Consider the following 20,265-nt stretch of genomic DNA (forward strand, 5'->3'; position numbering starts at 1 on the left):
TTGATGCTTCATTTTCAACGATTGGTTGTCCTAGGGGATCTTGACTGAGTGTTCCTGAACTTTGGCTGTCTTGAAAACTGTCTCTAGCTACTTCAGCTGCAATTGTAGTTTCCTGTTCAATTTCTTCATTTAACATTTGCAGATAAGTTGAGAATGTACTGCATTGTATGCTGTCTTTGCAAGCATTAAAAGAATCTTCATAGCTTTGAAATTCTCCCAGTAGTTCATCCTCTGTACGCCATGGTTTAAACAGCTGTAAAAGAGCCAAGTAGTAAAATTCCTTTTTGTCAGTAGTGTCGCAACTCAGCTTCCTGTGATTTATCAAACTTCCTTTTGTTTGCTTCACCAAACATCCTTCCTCACCAATGACTTTATATTTTCCATTGTTGATGTCTTCTGCGGCTTTCCGTGAATAAATGTAGTTCTGCAGCACTTCATAGAGACACATGTTCTCCAGATGATGACTTCTTTTTGGATAATATGTGTCCAACTTGTTTGATTTCAAAATATCTGTACTTTCTGGGTCATTCTCGGCCAAATATTCAATTTTTCCAACAGATTTCAGTACCCGATTTCTCATTGCTGCAAGGCCTAAACTTGCCCAAATTATTCTTCTTGATTTCGAGTAGAGACTTGCAGAAGATAACCTATCTGAACATTCGTAGGATCCAATTTCTCGATGCGATAACATCTTTAAACTGAAACTGTACAGCTTCTTACTGACAGTCTTCTCGTGAGAAATCTCTTCCCACATTTCTTTCAATTCAGTTTTTTCAGATTTAGTAATGTAAGACGTTACATATCGAGCAACAGCAATGGAATTGTCAGCTACATACTGTATATCCATGTTAGCATTCCACATGGATAAAATGACTGGGTTGTAGTCATTTATATTTTTTGATTCTTCTTTTCTTTTTAGGTTGTAGGTATTCTTAGGTGATTTTCTTGTGATAGTATGTCTCACAGATGACATAAAACTGTTTACTCTTCCATTTGAAAGAACAGGTCTAGGAAATCCAAATCGACATTTAGTGTAGTATTTATCTTTGCTCTTGTATTTCCGTCGACAGTATTTTCCACACCGATGAGTTTGGAAACGTAAAACTTGCTCCTTTAACTTTTTCTCTTCTGTGCTTTTTGGTATAGCACATGTTGCATATTCTTCAATGTAAGATAACACTGCTTCATCAGTATCTGTTCCAAACTTTGGGGCATCCTTGATCCACAACAGCATATGAATATGAGGAGCACCTCTTGCCTGGTACTCTTTTCTCCAAAAGAAATCCACTACTTCTCCAAGAGGTGGATTTTTTTTATTGCAGATGAAGGACATCATAGCCTCAAATCTATGATTGAAATATCTGCAAACATTAACTGGATCCAATGAGCACAGTTCTCCTGCTGTCTTGTATTCGATGTTTTTAATGTTTGAATTTGCCTCTCGTAGAAAATCCAGTAAATCATCCCAAGCTTACTCAGCACAGCTTAGGGTAAGGAACCATGTTGGTGTTCCTAAATTCCGTAACATGCATTTTAATTCACCATGGCGTCGGTACCAATATTCATTTGTCCCACGCTGACAAGCCATCAGATTGATCAGTTGTGTTTCCAAATGATCATCTCGGTGCTGCACTTTCTCCATAAAATCCTTAGCAGACACATTTTGTAAAAATGTGATTTACTGCATAAGATAGTGCAGACAAGTCGCTTTCAAATAAAAGATGGAACAAATAAGGAATACTTTGTCGAAATCTGGGATCTTCTGCATATAGTCTTGTAGTCCGATACTCAGAAGCTGGAATCTGTTCTGGACGTTCATCGTATCGTCCTCCTTTTCCTTTAGGAAACAGCTGGGGAAAACATCGAGCTTCCAAGCTCTCCTCCCATACACTCACGGGAGTTCCTTTTGCTTTCTTCATCTGAAACAGATCAATATTGTCTCCCATAACTTCTTTTGAATGTAGAGGATGTATGCTAAAATGTTCATAAATTTCTTCTTCCTTTGACTTGTCCACTTTTTCAATTTGTCCAGTTGGTGTTTCTGTGTCTTCTTGTAAATCTTCTTCTTCTTCTTCTTCTATATAAATTGATTCATACCATTTGTTATTCCTTTTCAAATACAAATTTGCTCTTTGTACTTTCCGTACATCTACCAGCTCCTGCCAAATCTTCCTATTCTTTGTAGGTACACCATTAACCAGAATAACTAATGGTTCAGTTTCCAAAGTATCTGCATCAATAGTTTCCATATTCTTTTTCAAATCCAAGGGCAAATACACCACTCTACCTTTTAAACCTCTCAGTAAATCTGAAGGAGGTAATTTACCAGTTTTGGGCTCCATACGTACTATGGTCTGGAACGGATGAACACATTGAATAAGTATAGACTCATATGTATTTAATTCAGAAAGTTCGGCAGGAATAACTTCCAATTCTAAATTATTATGTACAGCTCTGGTTGGCATTCTATTTTCCTCTAACTTGTTGTAACAGTATTTACAAATACGCTGATCTTCACCCAATTCAAAACAATTTTCAAGAAATATATATGTGGCAAAATCCTTCCACTTATAATTATCTTCATTTTCACTCTTTCTGTAGAGCTCAACATTCCTAGTTTGTTTTCTATAATGAGTTCTGCGGCAACAAATACAAGTTATATTTGGTCTTTCATTAGAGATTATTGCAAATTTTGTTATGTGATCATTAAATGTTTTACTTACAGAGGGTTCTACATTCTCTTCCACTTCTTCCTCATTTACTGTGTCCTTTTCTGCACTGTCTTGTTCAGGACCAAAGTAACAAAACTGAATTTCATCAATAACCTTCTCTACATCTGATACCGATCCACGGAACAGAGCCCTATTCAATTCATCTAACTTTATTGCTGGACTTTTAGCAAAATACAACCGTCTCACAAACTTTCTCATTTCAGTATGATGAACAGCCAGCATCCTAAAATGATGGAAAACACTATTACACACTTTTCTAGATAGACAAGCCAGAGAATGACCCTGCAAACCAGTATTCTCTCTCACTCTGCATGGATCTAGACTTTGAAGCACCTTAATCTTCTGTTTTACACTTTTTTTACTATATTCTCTTAGAAACTCACGAAATTTATCAATAGATTCCTGACGCACAGTGCAAATACTACTACAATTCCAAGTGTACACTTGGGCTTTAGGACGTCTCCCCATAGCCTCATCCGCCATCACTTGTACCTCATCTCTTGGAACCATTATCTCCTTCTCCATTATGCAACCATTTTTCACTTCATAAGCACGACCTCTGGTGTCAACTGCATGCAGCAAACTATTACTTTGAAAATAACTCTCTTCATTAAAAAAAGGTTCACTACTTGAACTATGCATCCATTCTCCTAAAAACACTTTACAAAAGTTTGTTCTTTTCACTACTCTTTTCCTTTTGCTTTGTGATTTCAGTACATTAACCATTTTATCTAATGTACGCATCCTATTCAAAATTAAAATGAATAGTTTCCTTTTTAATTCTAATGCCTTTGCTGCAATGGCTTCAATTTCTTTTTTTCTCTTGTAATATTTTGCCTTTTTCTTATATTTCTTCACATCCTTTATCAAATTGGACATAACTCTTCTCTGAAACATTTTTCTACGTATCTCTTTAAACGCTGTTTTTCTGTTTAAGTTAATCTTTGTTATTGCAGAAGGTATATTTGCATTAACTAAATTCTCAATTTTTTCCTGTTCTTTTCTATTGAAAACATTCTTTCCAGTACAGACATTTTGTACATTTTTCCTTTTTTTGAAGATGTTCTTTAAAAAATCTTTTGTCTGCTTACCAGAAGACTTTCTCTTTTTCCCAACATGAACATCTCCAACTAACTTAGGTCCTCCAGTTGTCTTCAAATATAGTTTTGTTTTGTGGTTTTTCCTTACTCTGGATTTTGTAGGCATCTTAAATTTTGTTCACTGCTCTTCAGCAATACCTGAAAAAAACTAAAAAAAAATTCCTTTTTTATATTTAAATATATTACTACATTTTTTATGATCTTTTCAAATCTTAAAATACTAAGTACCCCTTTCCTAGAAGTGAAAATCACAATAACACATTCACAAATTAAATATCTAAAAACAATTCCTGTGTGCACACAGAGTCATGCTTTCAAATTAGGCAGAAAACGAAATTTCTTTGCCAATTGGAAAGCACACATTCTACTACTTTTTTGCAAGTAATAAGTACTTTTACAGTCTGACACATTTTGAATCCACTTTTCAGATTCTGATAAAAGCACATGTCCAAACTGCTTTTTGAGACCAGCACCATGTGTAACCTGGGTGACTGACTACACTCCAGCAAGGGCAACCAGCCTTAGTGATGCTGAATGTATTTGCATTACTGACTGCAACCTCAAACCCAACTCGGTTGTGAATACTGTGCATGATTCCACAGGATAAGCAGCTGGGTGTGTGCTAAGAGTCTGCTTCTGCATAAAAAAATAGCTCCCCCTTTCCATCTAATGCAAATGTAAAATCACCAGAGCAATACCAAACAGATTTCTGAGACCAGCAACATGTGTAACCTGGGTGACTGACTACACTCCAGCAAGGGCAACCAGCCTTACTGATGCTCAATGTATTTGCATTACTGACTGCAACCTCAAACCCTAAAAGTATTCCTCATTTATACCACTACACCTTAATTTATGGTGAAAACATAGTCCATAATATTTTACATGTTTGTATTTGCATTACTAAGTGCAACCTCAAACCCCACTCGGTTGTGAATACTGTGCATAATTCCACAGGATAAGCAGCTGGGTGTGTGCTAAGAGTCTGCTTCTGCATAAAAAAATAGCTCCCCCTTTCCTACTAATGCAACTGTAAAATTACCAGAGTAGTACGCAATAAATCTCTGCCTGTAATTCCTCTTTGCACAGAGAGTCATGTTTTCATATTAGTCTGAAAACGTAATTTCTTTCCCAATTTGAAACCACACTTACTACTCTTTTTTTTGGCAAGTGATAAATACTTTTACAGTCTGACACATTTTAAATCCACTTTTCAGATTCTTAAAAAAGCACATGTCCAAACTGCTTTTTCAGACCAGCAACATGTGTAACCTGGGTGGCTGAGTACACTCCAGCAAGGGCAACCAGCCTTAGTGATGCTGAATGTATTTGCATTACTGACTGCAACCTCAAACCCCACTCGGTTGTGAATACTGTGCATGATTCCACAGGATAAGCAGCTGGCTGTGTGCTAAGAGTCTGCTTCTGCACAAAAAAATAGCTCCCCCTTTACATCTAATGCAAATGTAAAATCACCAGAGCAATACGCAATAAATCTCTGCCTGTAATTCCTATTTGCACACAGAGTCATGTTTTCATATTAGTCACAAAACGAAATTTCTTTGCTAATTTGAAAGCACACTTACTACTCTTTTTTTTGGCAAGTGATAAGTACTTTTACAGACTGACACATTATGAATCCACTTTTCAGATTCTTAAAAAAGCACATGTCCAAACAACATTTTCAGACCAGCAACATGTGTCACCTGGGTGACTGACTACACTCCAGCAAGGGCAACCAGCCTTAGTGATGCTGAATGTATTTGCATTACTGACTGAAACCTCAAACCCCACTCGGTTGTGAATACTATGCATGATTCCACAGGATATGCAGCTGGCTGTGTGCTAAGAGTCTGCTTCTGCAGAAAAAAATACCTCCCCCTTTCCATCTAATGCAAATGTAAAATCACCAGAGCAATACCAAACAGCTTTCTGAGACCAACTACATGTGTAGCCTGGGTGACTGACTACACTCCAGCAAGGGCAACCAGCCTTACTGATGCTGAATGTATTTGCATTACTGAGTGCAACCTCAAACCCTAAAAGTATTCCTTATTTATACCAGTACACCTTAATTTATGGTGAAAACATAGTCCATATTATTTTACATGTTCCTCACATTTAAATTTCTCCCAAAACAGAAAATGATAAACACAACTTCAACAAAACGAATTCCAATTCTATTATTCATTTCTTAATTTACCATATACATCCCCTCTCAAACTCTAAACTCACCTTTAAAATTAGTTAGCTGTGAAAGAAATGTGGCACTCAAACAGCAGATTATCAGAGCCAGGATCTCTGTTCTGTACACCTCTCTCCTCTCAGCAGAACCAGATAATGGCAAAATTTCCCTCTCTTTTTCCACACATATACATGTTAGTTTCAAATCTCAGTGCTTCCCCCTTTTTTTCAAATGTAATCACACATTTCTATTGGTTGAAAACCAACCCTTTTCCAAAAGTACCCTTCCCCCAACTTGACTTCTGCCTAGTACCCTTCCCCCAACTTGACTTCTGCCTGCTACCATAGCAACAGCTCTTGAAACACTGCTGTGTAGAGTTAGGTCAGAAGTTCACCAAACAATGTTTCATTTCCAAAGAGCAGGAGTGCTTGACTTTTCAAACCTAACAGCAAATCCATAGTACTGTTCTTTGGTAACACATTTTTCTGTACCAATACAAAACATGCTTCTATAAATTTACACATACAGCCTAGTTTTTTTTGTAGAATGGTATGAAACAGCCAATCAGTTCTTTTAAAAAAAAAAAATATGTATGCCTCCATTTCCAAACTGTCTTTCATTTCTTTTTACCATTCTACTGAATTACACCTCCTGAGTGCATCCAGTTCTCCTTTGAAGATGTTCACAGTGTGGATTGTAGGGCACAGCTATGTCTTCTGGAGTGAAAAGTATGCAGAGAAAACAGGTATGGTGAGAGACCTTGCTTTGCCAAATGTAGACATTAAATGGATTGGTCAGAGAGGGTTAAAGTGGTACCAATTGATGCCATTGGTGAAATCCTTCATGCAAATCCAACACCCTGAACTCATAATAGTGCAATGTGGTGGCAATGACCTAGGCACTTTGACTGGGGTAGGTCTGGAAATGCTTATGAAGGAGACCTTTGCACAACTGTTTTCCCTTTTCCCTAAAACTGCCTTTGTGTTTTCTAACATATGCCAAAGGCAAAAATGGAACTGGTCCAATCATTTCTGTCCACAGATTGACAAAGCAAGAAAGCACGTCAACAAATCTGTTTCTGCTTTCCTCCGAGACTATGGTATGGGTTCCATTTACCACAACAACTTGCGTTACGACATGCAAGACATTTATAGAGGAGATGGTGTACACTTCAATGATGAAGGGAACAGAGTCTTCCTCTTGAACCTTAGACTCTGCATCGGTACTTACTTGTAGGTACCACTAAAAAATCACTTCATAAACACAACGGCTCTTTTTAGAGCCCCCTAATATCTAAACACTTAAATCTGCATTTCATTTCTTTTTTTATCTTTTTTCTACCGTACGCGTACGGTGAGCTTACCGTACGCGTACCACGCGATTTTTTTTAAAATTAATAAATGTTTTTTTTGTACTTTTCTGTCCTTCTTTGACCCCCTTTCAAATGTTATGGGGTCTGTAACTCTATTCCTTGCCCCCTTTTCAAGTTATCACCCTTTTTTTTCTGTGTGAAACACACAAAATGGCGGCGCCGCTTCCTGGTTTCGACCGATTCGAATGTTTACTAAGATCTAACAGCCAATCAGAATCGCGCTTGCGCACGTCACCGTACGCGTACGGTAAGCGCACCGTAAGCGCACCGTAAGCTGGCTCAGATATATATATTGATTTAAAGGCTATTTTCTCAGAATCTACTGAACAGATTTACACCAAACCTACAAAAGGCACTTCCTTGACCTGAGGACTACCTCTCTGCCAAATTTCATTTAACTCTGTTCAGCCGTTCGGGCTGTAGTTGTGTCTAAAGGTCCTATGGAAAAATGCATGGGAAAAACGCGTTTTGGGACCCCCCTTTTATCTCAGCCCCCACTTGATGAATCCCCCCGAGACTTTCAGGGTAGGAGCGGAGCACAGCGCCCCACCTATTTTGAAAATTTGGCGAGGATTCGTCGACCGGCGCCAAAGTTATTCAAAATAGAATGTTGCGGTTTTCCTATGGAAACAGGGTCCTAACTATAACTACCTACTGGCGACCGCCAGTAGGTAATATATATATATATATATATATATATATATATATATATATATATATATATATATATAAATATATATATATACTGAAAAAACCATAGGTTTCACACACGTTTTAGTTAGGAATTAGCATTTAAAAAACCTTGCAAATTCACTTAAAAAACCATAGGTTTCACACATGTTATAGTTAGGTGGATGTGTCACTCATAAAAAACCAATGAAATTCCCCCGTTATAGTTAGTTCAGATAACTATAACTCGCGCGACCACAATCCTCTGCTCATGACGTCACATATTACATCACTCATGACATGGTCATTGGCATCACTCTTGACATCACTGATGACATCATCCTTGTGATAGAGTGGCGGTCGCGCGAGTTATAGTTATCTGAACTAACTATAACGGGGAATTTCATTGGTTTTTTATGAGTGAAATATCCACCTAACTATAACATGTGTGAAACCTATGGTTTTTTAAGTGAATTTGCAAGGTTTTTTAAATGCTCATTCCTAACTATAACGTGTGTGAAACCTATGGTTTTTTCAGTGAATTTGTAAGTTTTTTTAAATGCTAAGTTATGTATGTATTATTATTTTTTTTATATATTTATTTTACAATAAACTACGTATTTTTTTTAATGGTTTTCCACTGTGCGTGGTGCGCGCACCCCTGCAATTTAAATTAAAAAAAATGTAAATGTTTTTTTCTGCCTTCGGGGTCCTTCAGGGACCCCCTGACAAAGGCTAGGGGGTCAGGAACTCTCTACCCTGCCCCCTTTTCACGTTTGCCACCTTCCTTTTCCACTCTCGCACTGAAAACAAACAAAATGGCGCCGACAGTTCCTGATTTCGACCGATTCGAACGTTGACTGACATGTAACCACCAATCAGAATTACGCTCGCGCACGTTAGGGTGCGCGCACGGTGCGCGGCTATAGATATTTATGTGCTTTAACTGCAATTTTCTCAGGAACTACTGAACAGATTGACTCCATATATGCAAAAGGCACATCCCTGACCTGAGGACTACCTCTCTGCCAAATTTCAAGTAATTCTGTTCAGCTGTTCGGGCTGTACCTTCGACTAAAGGTCCTATGGGAAAATGCATGGGGAAAACGCGTTTTGGGACCCCCCTTTTTTCTCGCCCCCGCTTGACAAATCCCCCCGAAACTTTCAGGGTAGGAGCTGAGCGGAGTGCCCCATTAGTTTTGAAAATTTCGCGAAGATTCGTCAACCGGCGTCAAAGTTATTCAAAATAGAATTTTGAGATTTCCTATGGAAACACGGTCCTAACTATAACTATCTACTGGCGACCGCCAGTAGATAATATATATATATATATACGCGTAATGGCGGACTTGCTTGGCACGAAATAAAATTGGATTTGCACTCACAATTGGAGGTCCGCTTTTCGTCCTTTGGTCCGTGTGAGGCTATTGCTGGCGGCAAACTTTGTTCATATATATATATATATCGCCAAGCACTCTTCCAAACCGCGCTTTTCCCTTCAGCCACGGCAAAAAGAGCACGGACCACGATTTTCTTAAAATACCGATTAATTTATTTCATGTCGGTTCACATCAACAAAACGGCAGCCATTACGCGTCTCGTCCCTACAAGGGGACTTGATCACATGACGCTGAACTACCGATGGTATCTCGTTTTTAAAGGGGTTGGGCACTGTTTTTTTCAACTTTTTTTCTTTTTTGTTCAGCACAAAGTGATTGGATCATACATATTAAAAACATAGTGCTGCATGTTCATTGCAATTTGCTATGTTTTGTTCGGCCAACGAATAAAAATTAAATAATTAGTATCATTATGAAGAGATAGATTAGCAGCACATAAACTTTCGCTTTCTGTTGGCTGCTAGTTCACGTACCTATGCCTGTATCAATACATTATTCTGGCTCCAGCATAAAAAGAGTAATATTTTCTTAACCAGTTATTACTTCATAAATGATTAAGGTAATGGGCAAAATTTAAATAAACAGAGAAAAATACATAGATAAATAGATAAATACAGACATGGCTCTATATATACACATATTGAAATAAATATATAAATATATAAATATTGGTATAGATTTATAAATATAACCATAAAAACAGTCATAAATACATAAATAAAGTTGTTATAAAATCCATATTCATATGTATTGATAAAATCCAATATAAAATAAATTACCATCTGTATAGCAATATAGACACATCCATTCATTACTCAGTGAGGAACCTCATTATTTTGATTAGAGAATAACATATATATATATGTATATTCCATAAGAAAAGCACTCCGTCTTCGCAGAGTGATAGACAGGGGCACATCCAGTCAAACGGTAAGTATAAACAGATTTATTTGTAGCAGGTAGCTCTGACAACACAGCATGCATTACGTGTTTCGACCCCTCACTGCGTCTTAATAATATGCAAACTCGAGGGCCAGTTGCTCTGTGCTTTTAAAATTGAAATCATCAACAGCAAAATAGGACTTCTATGCAGACATGATTTTGAAATAGAGTCCATCACTTCAGATTTTTTCCGTTCATTTAATTTCTCTTTTTCTTTTGCAGGATCAAGGCTCATTTCAATCCACAGTACTCTAGTGTTATCCATCGCAAATGCGCTCTGTAAATGCAATGTTTTAGTCCCTAATTTGATCCCAGTGTCACACTCATAGTCGGACTTCGTGGTCCACAATGCTTTGCAAGAGTCTTATCAAATATCGTTGCGTCCTATTAGTCACAAAGGTATAATCAAATGTCTTTGTAAATTGAAACGGGAAAGCATGCTCACCCTTGTATGTCCCAAAAGGAATCAGTTCCATGTAGTGCTAAGCATCAGGTTTTTGCCGTTGCTTGCAGAGACACTTCCCCCATTTGATGTTGTTCTCTTCAGTTGTTTCCGCGATCAACCGCTTTAATTTTATCTCCATGTTTGAGTGTATGCAGCCAGCGGGCATCCCCATTTGTATATAAATCCAAAAGAACTGTGACGAAGGGGACGCCCATCCTTACGGGCCGGGGCCTGCTGGCAACATCACCGTTTCATGTATTTCATAAGAAAATCACTCCGGCATATATATATATAATCAACTCTGTTGATCCTTGGTCATTACTTCAAGAACGGATACAGACCACCGTTACGTGCTTCATGAATTCTTTATTCCTCCATCGCCATTAGGTGTTTCAGCTTTGCCGAGCCTTGATCACATGACATGGTAACAAAGTAGCTTTTATGATTTAAAGTGACGAGTGCTGTTGTGGAATACCACGTGTGCAAATCAGCTAATGGACATAGAAGACATGACTTAAAGCATTTCATAACAGTTCTCCAATTTCCACATATAGTTATATGTTGTACATGGAGTACATTTACATTCTAGGTTGCCTTTGCGGTTTTTAACTTTTGTGACTTATGTGTTAGTTCATTTCACATTTTATCGTCATTATAACTGCCCATTGGACAATATTGAATTAAATCATATGTATGATCATTTGTATCGCTGTTTTGTGCCATGTTGTTATTGCCGCCACATTTTTTAAGACCAAATCAAAGCATCAAAAAATCAAACAATTACAGTATAATACTTCATTGATAAGTTGACATCTATTGGCCTGACAGTTTATAGGTTACCCATTTGCTAATGTCTAATTATCATGTCATCAATCCAACACTCCGTTTCTTAAACTTAGTGCTTCTAATGTGCAAAAAAGTGTGCTAAAGTGAATTATAGCTCAGTGCAATTTTTACATCCTTCCATAAAATACTTTTCTTTGTCCGTTCCGTATCTCAAAGTTATATAGGTCTCATTGAGACCTTATTATGCTGTTGTGATTTGGTTTGCGATATATTTTGGTTAAATCTGATATGCTGGAAGAAGACCTGTTGGAAGAAGACACAGTTTACTGTTGATGGTACGAGCAATCTTTGCCACAGGGGGAGTGTGAGACATTGCAAATAATTTGCAAATATGTGCAAAATTGTGCAAATGTGCAATCGATGCAAATTTATGCAAATGTTTAAGCAAATTTTAAGCAGATTGCTTAAGCATTTTTTTTAAACCAACATTTTTAAGCTAATTTTTAAGCAGAATACACAAGATAAACATACAAGCAAATAGAAATATACTCATTTGTTAATGTCCAATTTTCATGTCATCAATCCATCACTCCGTTTCTTAAACTTAGTGCTTCCAATGTGCAACAAATAGTGCTAAAGTGAATTAGTGCTCAGTGCAATTTCCATAAAATACTTTTCTTTGTCCGTTCCGTATATCAAAGTTATACACATTTAATCACTCACCTACTAAATCCTCCATCCAGACACTTATACACCCACTCCTTCTTCAATACACCTTGGCATATATATAAAACATATTTAAACTTTATAGAAACACACAGTCACTGGATGATTTCATCAGTGATGTCATTTGAGATGTCATCAGTGATGTCACTGACCATGTCATGAATGATGTAATATGTTATGTCATCAGCAGTGCATTGTGGGGGCGTGAGTTATAGTTAGATGAACTAACTATAACGGCCGAATTTCACTGGTTTTGTACGAGTGAAATGTCCAACTAACTATAACGTCCCTGAAACCTGTAGTTTTTTCAGTGAATTTCCAAGGTTTTTTTATATGCTAATTTCTAACTATAACGTGCTTGAAACCTATTTTTTTTTCAGTGAATTTCAAAGGTTTTTTTATGCTAATTTCTAACTATAACGTCCCTGAAACCTATGGTTTTTCAGTGAATTTCAATGTTTTTTTAAATGCTAATTTCTACCTATGCCTACAGAGGTAGGACATGTGAAGAAAGCAGAGCAAAGGCACAGAACGAAGGAAGAGAAATGCAGAAAGAGGCAACAGAAGTCCAGAAAGATGAAGAAAAGTGCAGGAAGAAGCAAGAGATATGCAGAAGGAACCAACAGAGGAGCAGAAAGAGGCCTTGTTGCAAAGACATCCTGTGCCCCCAACGTTTTGCTGAAGGGTACTGGTGGTAACAGACTCTGACTAGCCAGGTCTCGAGCCAGTGCTATGGTAAATGACACTAAGAATACAGTGGAAACACTTACATACACAAGGGAACACTACGCGTTGGGGTACCCCTGTGATTGACATGACCTGCACTGTTAGGCCCTAGTACATAATAGGGCAGGAGGATTAAAACTACCTCTAAGAGGTGCAGAAAGATGCTTTTTTAAGTAGTAGTCATGTTTGCAGAGTGGTGGAGAAAGGGTGCTGGGCCTCTGACCAGCGCTCAGGAATTCCGCTACGTAGGACTTACAGGAGGTACCAGGAGCGCTTCTTGGCCCCCAAACTCCCTCAGGAGTAAATTGGACTTCATCCCCCATACCGTAGTCTGCCACGAGGCACGTTTGCAGAGTGGTGGAGAAAGGGGGGGCAAGGCCTCCGACGACGTCTTAGCAATCCTACTGTGTGGGACATACTGGAGGTAACAAGAGGGGAAGTTGGCCCCCAAAGACATCCTTGGGGGCCAACTACCCCTCCTATTATCTTTATTAAGTCCCACACAGCAGCATTGGTGAGTACTTGTAGCAGGCCACGCCCCCTTTGCCCACCACTCTCCAAACGTGTTCCCTGGCGTGCTCTTGGATAGGGATTCAAGTCCCCTTCGCTGCTGAGGGTCCTTTAGGGGCCACTAGCCTACCTCTTACCTCCAGTAAGCCCCACACAGTGGGATTGCTGAGAGGTAGAGAAAGGCCACGCCCCCTTTCTCCACCACTCTGCAAATGCCCCCCTGGCGCATTGCTAGTTGGGGAATTAATTTCCCTTGAATACTGAGGGTCCCTGGGGGCCAACTAGCCCACCAGGTGGCTCCAGTAAGCGCCACACAGCTGGATTGCAGAGAGGTGGTCCGAGGCCATGCCCCTTTTTACATCATGCTGTAAACGTGGCTTGTGGCACACTGCTGCTCGGAGGATGAAGTCCACTTGTGTCCTGTGGTCCTCGGGACACAAAAGGACCTAATCGCCCCACCAGCAGTGCACCAGAAGCCGCGTTTGCAGGGCCTGGCCTCGGACCACATCTCTGCAACAGATGTATGATGTTACAACGCATACATTTACATCGCGGTACATTACATCGCGGTTTTGACAACGCAAGTCGTTACAACGACTTGCGCTAGATGGCGCTCTAGGATAAGGAATAGGACTTAGGAGTAGTATAATTTACTATTCCAACTCCAGTCTACGTACAGTAGGGAAGGTGTTGGATAGTAAATTATACTATTCCTTGTCCTAGAGCGCCATCTAGCGCAAGTCGTTGTAACGACTTGCGTTGTAAAAACCGCGATGTAATGGCATCGTGATGTAATCCCCGCGTTGTAAACTATGTTTCCCTACTGGAGGTACTTGGTGGGCTAGTTGGCCCCCAGGGACCCTCAAGATTGAAGGGGACTTAATCTCCCAATTTACAACGTGCCGGCCTTTACGTTTAAAAAAAAAAACATATATATAATTGCAGGGGAGGGGGGCCCTGTGGCCCCCCTCCCGGGCCACTCCTGTCCCTGGGGACCCCATCCCCCAGGGCCGGCCCTTTGCGTTGGGATCCGTGGGGGGAGCCCCAATGCCCCCACTGTCCCACCGGCTCCCCGCCTCCTGCGGGAGCTGGCATTGCTTTTGAGCAAGGGGAGCTGCTAACATGCAGATCCCGTTGTTCAAAAGCAATTCTGCTTTGCTTCATTCAAACGAGAGCAGATTTTCCTGCTCTCGCTTCAATGAAGCAAAGCAGGGTTTACTATGGCAGGGCGGGAGCCGCACGGCTCCCGCCCTGCTATAGCAAACGGCAATGTCACAGGGTTGGGCACCCCGGGACATTGCAGGAGCCGGCCCTGGGGGGTGGCAGTCCCCAGAGCCATCAGGAGGCCCCCCTCTCATCAAGTACAAAGCCCCGGGGAGGTGGTAGTCCCCGGGGCTTGAAGGGGCCCTCGAGGCCCCCCATTAATAAAGAAATGCCCCGTCCCCTTAAATAAAAAAATGCAGCAGGGGTGGGCTCTCCATGGTCTATAATTGAAGAATGTAGCCCTGGCTGCCTTTTTTTCCAATCCTACGGAATGATGGCGAACATTGTCTATCCATTTTGGGGCCTAGAGGGGCAGGGCATCCCTACCTTGCCCCCTTATCTCACTTTTATTTTAAAATTCAGGACAGGGGGCTAAGTCTCGAGTCCTGCAATGGCTGCCTGCAACATTTTACTGATATTGCTGGTATCCAATCAGAGCGCTCACTTCCACATAAGTCTGACTCACATGGGAGCAAATTGGCCCAAGGGAAACACAGCTCCCTGGGCCAATCAGAACTCTTTGTTTTCAAACTGGTACTCCCACAGAGTCTCTTGATCGTCTCATGACCAATCCATCTAGATATACAAATATTTTTGGTCCTTAACTAAAAAGCCACTGAACTCATCTACACCAAGATCTAGCTTCCTGCTAAATTTGGTGTAATTCCGTTCAGCATTTTTTTTTTGCTTTAGCCCTGCCTAAAGAAGTTTCTGTATAAATCATGGGGATTTTGCATTTTGGGAACCCACGTTTTCTCTGCCCCGACCTGACTGATCAGCCCGAAACTTTCCATGCACAAATTAGGCAAAAAGGTGATATTTTTGGAAAGATTCTTGGAGATTCATCAAATGGTGTCAAAGTAATTATCATCGCAACAAAACCATTTCCTGTGGCAACGCTGACATAACTATAACTACCCAGTGAGGACCAACAGGAAGAGCATTTTTTTACTTTGCTAATAACTTAGGTTCCATTTGATGGATTTTCACAAAAGTTTCCCAAAATAAAGTTCACTCATCTCAGCTCCTTCATGGAAAGCTTCGGGGCAATCTGCCAATTGGGGGCTGAGACAAAACACTTTTTCCCCATGTATTTTCCTTTGGAAAAATTAGACAACAATACAGGTAGTCCCTAGGGAAAAAACAGCAAAACATGCATTCTGATTGATATGACCCGTGGAACTCCAGCGGTGCCCGCAACAATCTGACTGGCATCCACAGCATGAAGAAAAATGTTGAGCCCTTTGTTACAGGTCTCAGGGACTCACTCCCTGTGTAATGAAAATATGCTCAAAAACATATAAAAGGGTGCACGGTAGGGACACCTACCCCAAGGGCTCAAAAGAAAAAAACTTTTTTATGCACTGTTGCAGGAGTCCCACAGGACTAAAAACAAAAAAGTAAAATGTAGGCCAACTAACAACCCAACCCCTTCAGCCATGCATAGCAAGGTGTTGGTTGCAAAGATATTGTAAAAAGATATTACTTTATGTTAAAAAAAAACATTCACTGAATAAACCAAATGTTAAAGTGGAGTTATTAGTGAAGAAGGTAGTAAGAAAAAGCACCACAGTTTAAAAAAAAGGTGAAATTAACTAGTTACACATAACTGAAATAAGTATAACCTACACCGCTGTGATGCACTGTGTATGACCTCAAATATTACATCACTGAAGTCATCTGAAATCTATGGTGGTGGAAGTTATACTTATGTTAGTTACATATAGTAGGTTAATTTCTGAGTCCCCAAGTCCTGTAATGGCCAGCCATAACTTTTTATTGAGCTGTTGCAGCTGGCCAATCAAATCGCAAGGCACTGCAGTACCATGCAGTGTACTATGGTACCCAATTGGCTGATGGGAGAAAAAGTCTCCCTCAGACAGTGAGATCAAAGTATTTTTAAAGGTTTCAGCACTGTAGGAGTCCATAATGGTCCAGCTATCACTAACGATTAAAGGAGATTAACCTGTTCATAACCAGTTTATGACCACCTCTTTAAATGCTAATTTTCTGGAAGAGGGGATTCACACCAAATAGTGAAAGCATGTTTTCTGAGTATATTTCTCACTTTGTGCCGAACGTGGTGTAATTCCATTCAGCCATTTGTTTTCTGTATCAGAGAGCAAAGTTTCCCATGGGAATTACAATGGGAAATCAATGTTTTGGGTCCCTTATTTTTCTGTAGCCCCCCATTTGATGAATAGGAGCAAAGCTTTCCATGAATGAACCAAAGCGTGTGAACTTTAAAAAAAGGTTTTGTGCAGATTTGTTGAATGGAAAGCAAAGTTATTAAAGAAACATATAGATAAGTATATAGATGACATGCAAAGAGATGTATAAATATTAATGATTTTATATAAATATCGAAAAATTATTTTATCAGTTTATAATTTATGAATAATCCTAAAATAAAAAAGAAATTAAAATGTAAATTAAAAATAAAATAAAATTTATTTAAAATAATAAAATATTTAGCGTAACAAAAATATTTAATTAAAATAATTAGAGTGGGTAATTTTTTAAATAATGTTTCAAAATTTTTAATTAATGTTTCAAAATCATAATAAGTTAAAGTAATATATTTAAATTAGTTAATTATTTAATACACATTTAATATAAGTTTAATAAGGTGCAACATTTGATTAGTTGTAGATTAATTATAGAATAATTAATTTTAATAACTTTAGCTATACTTTACTACTGGTAGATCTCCATCTCGGTGGTGGAGATCTTGACCAACAGGAAAAAAAGTGACCAGTAGTAACTTACGCTTGAAAATTCTGTTATAGGGGGCTCCGCCTCTTAATTTTATGGGATGGAGACATGTAAGTCTACACCTAGGTGTAAATCTACACCAGTAATGATGAACTGCAACCGAGTGGAGAGTCACAAGTATACTAGCAAATATACACTTGATTAAATGTACTATTTATTTACTTTTGTTAATTTGGCCCTAGGGAACTGTTTTTGAATCTCTGAACAATGGATGATAACAAATCATCTTAAACTCAATGCATCCAAATTCAGGATTGTTGCATGTAAGATTGGAAAAACTAGGATTTATCAATGACATGGCTCCTGGAACTTTGGTTACCACAAACAACATCAACAGAATTCACAAATTCATGTGTTATCATGAACTCTGCTCCCTCCATGGACCCTCAAGTCAGACAAGTAGCTAAAAGTGTGTTTCATACTATGCAGACTCCACGCTGTAGCTTCTCATACCTGAGATTCTAAAAAAAATCCATCAATTTGCCTTTCTCATCATATCAAGATGTGATTATAGAAAATGGAGTAAACCATCTGATCTCGATGCTGTGATATACCTTCAAGGAATTCAGAACACAGTGGCAAGAAAATGGCCTAAATGAGCAAATTGGCAACTGTAAGTCATGCGTCTGATTGAGGATGCGTGTAATGAAGGTTGTAGCAGGAAGGAATAGCAAGTGACTCGCAGTGGCGGCTTGTAATATGGATGAGTAGTGGAGCAGGCACACACATGCACACTCACTTCCAACTATGCACTCATAAGCACACATACATACTCATAACCACCCATTCACATTTATGCTCACTCACTCCCATCTATTCAAAAGTGTGCACTCATATGCCCACCATTGACAAACACATACACCCACATTCACAGCACAGAAGCACAATTACAGATACATGCACACATGAATCCAACATTCAAAAAGCACTCACAGGGCTGTGGTGGTGACAGCAGTTCCAACAGGACAAGTACAAATGCCCCAGATGTTGCTGGAGGCTTCAGGAAGGGACACATGGAAAACCCCACCACCTCCTCTCATTGGCTGATCTTGTTATGGATCAGCCAATGGGAGGAGGATCTTCCCTATCTTGTTACAAAGAGGGATGGGGTCCATGAGACTTGCTGACCCCATCCTATTTTATGATGTGGCGTCATTGATAGACAATCATCCCTGGGCATTTCAGTGCTTAAGTCTGACCTCTATTGAACAGAAACGTTCCTGTTTTTTGAAACTATCAGGAGTTCTACAAAAAACTTTCAACTTCTCTCCGGACTACTATCCATGAACTGCAATTCCTTACTGTTCCATTTAAAAAGGAAATGTCAATAACCACAACATATATGCACAACCCAGTGGTTTCAAACCATCCCATAAATGTGTACAACAAAAAATGTGAAACGAGGCCAGAAGGCACCTCACGTACGCAAACCCAAGGAGCTGCTGGATGGTACTTGCCAGTATGCCCATGTTATCATCATCAGTTGCTTTCGTGGCCTCAAAAAAAGGGTGTGTGACAAAATTCCTCAAAAGTGAGAAATCAAAACAGCGAAACACCCCAAATATATTTTGTGTGTGACAGCCAGCATTGAGAGTATGAGACTCACTCAGTGCCCACTGGTCCCCAACCGTGAAAAGAGAACGCTTATTCTTGCAATTAAAATGGGGTACCACTCACATACAAGACAGCCTTTATTGAGTGTTGTGAGTGTCCTCAAATTAAAAAAGGCATGTATATGGCCCCTTTCACTCACAGAAGGTCAACATGTTTCGTTGCCGTACTCTTTAGGCAACTTCGTCAGAGCTGTCAGGAAAACCAGTATTCACCTCATTCCTTTATCACACCAAAACGTACCTGCAACCACCTTCAGTACAAGGTTCTGTGCCAAATGGTTGCGTGCCCCCTTCCGCCTGCAATTGTCAGTCTCCACCGCACTCGCAGGGTGTCCTCGGATTCAATCTGCCTTCCTGATCCCAGATTGAACCCGAGGACACCCTGCAAGTGCGGTGGAGACTGACGATCCCCAAATACATAAAAACAATGAACACATACCCAATTTAAAGGCGAAAATGATTCATGACAAGTAGATAATTTTTAAGAAAGGGGTGCTCAAATTCTGCAGGTGTAATAGTGCCAACACACCTGATCCTCTTAGGACAGGAATTTAAAAATGTGGCGAAACGAGAATAAAACCCACAAAAATGAAAAAGTCAAGCAAGCTTTGCAGGGAACATTTAGCACATGGTCTAAGAAGAATAGGCGCATGATCAAACTGACCAAGGGAAAAACATAGCTGCCATCTTATAAACCCCAAATGAAATCTGGCCCACAGTAACGAAAACGGCCCTCACCGGTCCAAAACCGTCCCCCACCCTTCTGGCCCACCGGGAAAATGCCTGGGGCCCAGCATGGCCAGTGCAGCCCTGGTGGAGTGTACAAACTTGCGGTTACAGGTAGAGAGTAAAACCAAGTCCCCCTGCTTGAATAATGGTTCTGGGGAGTGATGCTTAACAGATGGAGTCTTCACTCATACTTTAGCAAGATTTTCCATTGCCTGTTCCTGGATTAATTGCAATTCCTCCACATGTTCAGTTACAGATAGCACTAAGGAGGGGACAACTAGTTCCACCAATG

This window comes from Triturus cristatus, chromosome 8 (assembly GCF_964204655.1).
Source record: "Triturus cristatus chromosome 8, aTriCri1.1, whole genome shotgun sequence".
NCBI lineage: Eukaryota > Metazoa > Chordata > Amphibia > Caudata > Salamandridae > Triturus > Triturus cristatus.